We start from the raw sequence: 6,844 nt of genomic DNA, 5'->3' as shown, positions 1-6,844 counted from the left end.
GTTATCCATTACACTTACAAAAAGAAAATAAAGACACATATATTAAAAAGGAAGAAGTAAAGCTCTTTCACAAATGAAATGATTGCTTACATAGGAATACCTAAGTTTTTAGAGGAGAAATATTAGAACTACTTAGTGAATTTAGAAATGTTCGAGATAAAAGATCAAAATATGAAAATGTGTTGCATTTACATATACTAGACTTAAACACTTTAAAATGAAAAAAATATAAATCCCTTTTACAATAGTATCACAAAGCATATGATGTTAAAGAGCACATTTCACAAACTACTTCCTAGTTTCCTAAAACTACAAAACATTGCTGAGAGAAAATAATAAAATTCTGGGTAAATGGAAAATTATACCATGTTCATGAATTGGACATATATATTTATTTAAGATTCCCATTCTCCCCTGTATGATCAATGTTTTAGATCATTAAAATGTTTTTTCTTGTGGGAATGAATACTCTTAAATTTATGTGAAAGAATACAAAAGTTCTAGAATTTCTGAAAGCAGCTTGCAAAGTGAACACAACATTGGAGGATGTATACTATTTCACATCAAGACTTTCCACGAAGCTGAAGTAATTTGTTTTCATGATAAATAAAAATTATTAATGCAAGAGAATTGAGTTCAGAAATAGACCTGCAAATATAAGGTCAATTGATTTTGACAAAGGTGACAATTTACAGTGAAGAGATTAAGTTTAGTGAAGAAATTAAATAAATTTTAAATTGTACTGAAACACCCAGATACAATTTAGGAGAAAAAAAATAGCTTTCTCTTACACCATGCAAAAATAAATATTAATTTGAACAGGATCATAAATGTAAATTTAGAGTTTAAAATTATACAGCTTCTATAGGAAGGACTGATGGTGAAGCTATAGCTCTAATACTTTGGCCAACTGATGCAAAGAGCTCACTCATTGGAAAAGACCTTAATGCTGTAAAAATTGAGGGCAAGAGGAGAAGGGGTCAACAGAGAATGAGACGGTTGGCATCACTGACTTAAAGGATATGAGTTTGAACAAACTCAGGGAAATAGTGATTGACAGAGAAGACTGGCGTGCAGTTCATGGGGTCACAGAGTCAGATATAACTTAGCGACAGAACAAAAAATAAAAAGAGGAAAACAATATATTAGTGGCCTCACAATAGGTAACAATTTCTGAAACTGGACTCGGAAAGCAGCAATATTAAAAATTATATACTAGATATAATTAAAATTAAATATTTTCAGAAGATCGCATTCATTTTTGGTGGGAATGTAAAATGATGCAACCACTTTGGAAGACAGTTTGGGGACTTCTTACAATACTAAACATACACTTACAGTCCAGCAATCTTTCCCCAAATGAGTTTAAATCTTATGTGTACACAGAAAACTATACATGAATGTTTATACTAATAACAGCTTTATAATTGCCATAACTTAGAAGTAACCAAGAAATACTGCTATAGGTGAATGAAGAAATAAACTAGACAGTGGAATATTATTCAATACTGAAAGAAATGAGCTATCAAGCCAGAAAAAGAAGAATTAAATGCATATTGCTCAGTGAAATAAGCCAATTTGAAAATGGCTACATACTATATGATTCCAATTATATGACATTCCAGAAAAGGCAAAACTACGGAGATGGTAAAATAAGAATGACTTCCAGGCACTTCTAGGGATTTAGTTGGAAAGGAGGGAGTGGTGAATAGAAGGAGCACAGATAATTTTTAGGGCAGTGACATTCGGTCATTCATGTGAGGGGATGGGGAATGAATAAGGAGTATGTGAGAACTCTCCACTTTCCACTTAGTTTTACTTTGAAACCTAGAACTGCTCTGAAAAATTAAAAATTAAAAAAAAAAAAGTTAAATTTTTGTTACTCAAAAGACACTACCAAGTAAAGAAGTAAAGTAAATAAAATAAATGCTAAATATTTGTAAAATATATAACAATTACAGAACATATTGAAATCTTATAAAGAACCTGCCCATCCCAGGACTGAGATAAGAAAATCTCAAAAGGTACCTGCAGCATCCTTTGCTCTAAAGTAATGAATTGCCCAAAGAAATGTATAAAGCACCAAGAAGCCATCTTGAAAAGACTCCTGACTTAATCTGGGACAATGTGAATATCAGAATATACAATGACAGAATGTATGTAGCTCATTGAATAAAAAACATTAGACCTTATTTATATAAATATATCAATAATAAACAAAGGGAAAAAGCTTTTAAGATAGAGTGCTAACTATATAATCAAAAATATGGATGAAAGGTTAATGAGAAACAATATATTTGCAAAATCTCAAAATGGATTCTCCAATATTATCTATTGAAAACAAAGAGGGAAAATAACTTCACTACATTGGAAAAACCCTGAGAATAATTCTAAAATTAAATGGCTAAAATTAACATTACCATTAATGAAATGAATCAAATGTCTTTCTTCCTGATATGTTGCATTCAGAAAGACAATTTCATATTTGCCAAAATGTGTATAAACTGAATTTAAGTATAAAAGAATCTGCCTCCAATAGAGGAGACCCAGATTCGATCCCTAATTTGGAATGATCCCCTGGAGAAGGAATTGGCAACCCACTCCAATATTCTTGCCTGGGAAATCCCATGGACAGAGGAACCTGGCAAGCTACAGTCTGTGGCATCACAAGAGTCAGACATGACGTAGTGACTAAACCACCACAACCAATATAAAAAACATACAAATCAAGGGATGTTTTTAAAACTTATTGCCAAAATCAGAGAAGATGAAGACTGAGTATTTACTCAGATTAAAATTACTAACACATAGTGATGGACGTGAGTCTGAGTGAACTCGGGGAGTTGGTGATGGACAGGGAGGCCTGGCATGCTGCAATTCATGGGGTCGCAAAGAGTCAGACACAACTGAGCAACTGAACTGAACTGAATTGAACACATAGCAACTATTGATAAATGCAATGCATAGACTAAAATTGAATCTTGGACTGGGAATAAAAGTATAATTGTGTAATTTACTTTGAGATGGTTAAAATTAAAATGTACTGTAGATTAGATAATAAAATTGTATCATGTTAAATTTTCTGATTTTGATAACTGCACTGTGATATGTGCATTGCATATTTGAACCAAAGACTTTGTTTTCGGGGAAAACACATGGAAATATTTAGGGTTAAATGGGAATGTTTCCAACCTACCGTCAAACAGCACCCTACCCTTTGCCTACTAGTGCCAGTCTGTAATAATAACTGCAAATTGAAATCATGCAAAGTCACTGTGAAAAATTCCTAATGTACCATGACTTTTAAGATTTTTGTCAAAACATTAAAAATTCTCTTACTTTCTGTTATAATGTATAGAGTAATTAAAATTAGTGAAACTAAAATATATTTTAAATTCTGTAATGTAAAAATACTGTCAGAGGACCCAGAGATCAAATTGCCAACATCCTCTAGATCATAGAAAAAGTAAGGAAACTCAGAAAAACATCTGCTTCATTGACACTAAAGCCTTTGAGTGTGTGGATCACTACAAACTATGGAAAATTATTAAAGAGATGGGAGTACCAGATCACCTCACCTGTCTCCTGAGAAACCTGTATGCAGGGCAAGAAGCAACAATTAGAACTGGACATGGAATAAAAGTTGGCTTAAAAAACAACATTCATTCAAAAAACTAAGATCCTGGCATCTGGTCCCATCACTTCATGGCAAATAGAAGGGAAAAAAGTAGAAACTGTGACAGATTTTCTTTTATTGGGTCCAAAAATCACTGCAGATAATGACCGCAGCCACAAAATTAAAAAGATGCTTGCTTCTTAGAAGAAAAGCTATGACAAACGTAGCCAGCATATTAAAAAGCAGAGACATCACTTTGTCAACATAGGTTCATATAGTCAAAGCTATGGCTTTTCCAGCAGTCATGTATGGATGTGAGAATTGGACCATAAAGAAGGCCGAGTGCCGAAGAATTGATGCTTCCAAATTGTGGTGCTGGAGAAGACTCTTGAGAGTCCCTTGGGTAGCAAGGAGATCCAACCAGTCAGTCCTCAGGGAAGTCTACTCTGAATATTCATTGGAAGGACTGATGCTGAAGCTGAAACTCCAATACTTTGGCCACCTGATGTGAAATTAAGGGCAGGAGGAGAAGGGGACAACAGAGGTTGATATGGTTGGATGGCATCATAGACTCAATGGACATGAGTTTGAGCAAACTCTGGGAAATAGTAAAAGATAGGGAAGCCTGGTGTGCTGCAGTCCATGGGATCACAAAGGATAGGACATGACTGAGTGACTGAACAACAAATGTAAAAATATTAGAAATATTTACAATTAAATTATTTTACTTTTTTCTGTAAAACTTATCAAGAGAAATTTGAAAATTGCTTGCTTCCTTTCCATCATATTATTTACAATATATATGAGCACCTTTTTATTCCTTAGTGAATTATTATTCTGCTTCTTAAGTTAGAATTGGCTTCTAATGTTTTATCCTTTGCACTTTCAATAATGTAAAATATCTCCGAGAGTTTGTTTAATGTGGTTCTTTTATCAGCATCGCTTCTGAAACACCATCATCTTTCTTTAAGCGTTTGCCTCATTTATTTATGGCTATAGAATTGCCTTTATTAACTCCTTTATTAACTTCCTCTGGTTGCATACTTTGTCTCTCAAATATTGATGGAATCAACATTTCCATGGTCAGCCTCTATTTCTTCCGTGACTCCTTTTATGTTCAATTTTAGTTTCATTCTAGCATTATTACTTTTCATTTGTTTGTTGCACTTTCACATTTGTCGGTCAGTATCCTCCTTCGTAGTTCATTTTTATAAAATGCCATATGGGTTTATCATTGGGAGATAAGAAATTGCTACACACTTTTATATTTGTGAGTGAACTGAATAACAGATACATAGTGACAGAGAACTGACAGTCTCTGAAAGAAATGACATGGTTAGTCACTAATCATGATGAACATGTGCTATTTACATAGTAATTTATAGGAAGAGCTAGCAGTGAAGTTTATACTCTGCAATTCAGTTCAGTCGTTCAGTCATGTCTGACTTTTTGCGACCCCATGGACTGCAGCATGCCAGGCTTCCCCGTCTGTCACCAACTCCTGGAGCTTGCTCAGACTCATGTCCATTGAGATGGTAATATACCACAGAAACTGAAATCTGAACTTTGTTGTTGGGCCTGCTGCTGCTGCTGCTAAGTCACTTCAGTCGTGTCCGACTCTGTGTGACCCCATAGATGGCAGCCCACCAGGCTCCCATGTCCCTGAGATTCCCCAGGCAAGAAAACTGGAGTGGGTTGCCGTTTGCTTCTCCAGTGCATGAAAGTGAAAAGTGAAAGTGAAGTCGCTCAGTCGTATCTGACTCAGCGACCCCATGGACTGCAGCCTACCAGGCTCCTCCGTCCATGGGGTTTTCCAGGCAAGAGTACTGGAGTGGGGTGCCATTGCCTTCTCCGTGTTGGGCCTGGTATTATATAAATAAAACTTGGTAACTGAAATTTATTTTTATGGAAGTAATGTTAGTGCTCTGTGGGTGTTTGTATGTCTGTGTACTTATGTGAACAAGTATACATTTGTGCATGCAGATGTTTTTTTGCTGAGATGAAGACAGAAATAGAGAAGCAGGTCGGGCAAAAGGATGTGAACAATTGTTAATCTGTGGTAATGAGGTTTCATTATACTGTTCTTAAAACTTTTCTGCAAGTTTCAAATCATAGCATAATAAAAATTTGGATAATTAAATAAAGAAACAAGGAAATGAAATACTAACTTCCTCTTTCTCAAGACTGCTTTGGCTATTCGAGGTCTTTTTTGTTTGCATATGAATTGTGAAATTTCTTGTTCTAGTTCTGTGAAAAACGCCATTGGTAATTTGATAGGAATCACATTAAATCTGTAGATTGAATTTGGTAGTATAGTTATTTTCAAAATATTGATTCTTCCTACCCAGAAACATGGAATATCACTCCATCTGTTTATGTCATCTTTGATTTCTTTCATCAGTGTCTTCTAATTTTCTGTGCACATTTCTTTTGTCTCCTTAGATAAGTTTATTCCTAGATATTTAATTCTTTTTGTTGCAATGGTGAATGATATTGATGCCTTAATTTCTCTTTCTGTTTTTTTTTGTTGTTAGTATATAGAAGTGCAAGTGATTTCTGTGTATTGATTATGTACCCTGCACCTTTGTCAAATTCCCTGATTAGTTCTGTAATTTTCTGATACTACCTTTAGGGTTTTCTATGTACAGTATCATGTCATCTGCAAGCAGTGAGAGCTTAACTTCTTATTTTCCAATCTGGATTGCTTTTATTTCTTTTTCTTCTCTGATTGCTATAGATAGGACTTCCAAAACTATGTTGAATAATAGTGGTGAAAGTGGACAGCCTTACTTGTTCCTGATCTTAGGGGGAATTCTTTCAGTTTTTTACCACTAAGAATAATGTTTTCTGTAGGCTTATCATATATGACCTTTACTATGTTGATGTAGGTTCCTTCCATGCCCACTTTTTGAAGAGTTTAAATCATAAATGGGTGCTGAATTTTGTCAAAGGCTTTTTCTGCATCTATTAGTTTTTATCTTGCAATTTGTTAATATGGTGTATCACACTGATTAATTTGCATATATTGAAGAATCCTTGTATGCCTGGAATAAACCCAACTTGATCATGGTGTAAGAGCTTTTTGATGTGTTGTTGATTTCTGTTTGCTAAAATTTTGTTAAGGATTTTTGCATCTATGTTCATCAGTGATATTGACCTCTAGTTTTATTTGTTTGTGTTGTCTTTGTGTGGTTTTGATATCAGGCTGATGGTGGCTTTGAAGAATGA

This window comes from Bos taurus, chromosome 6 (genome assembly GCF_002263795.3).
Source record: "Bos taurus isolate L1 Dominette 01449 registration number 42190680 breed Hereford chromosome 6, ARS-UCD2.0, whole genome shotgun sequence".
In the NCBI taxonomy this organism is placed as follows: Eukaryota; Metazoa; Chordata; class Mammalia; order Artiodactyla; family Bovidae; genus Bos; species Bos taurus.
Note: the sequence above shows the minus strand (reverse complement) of the source record.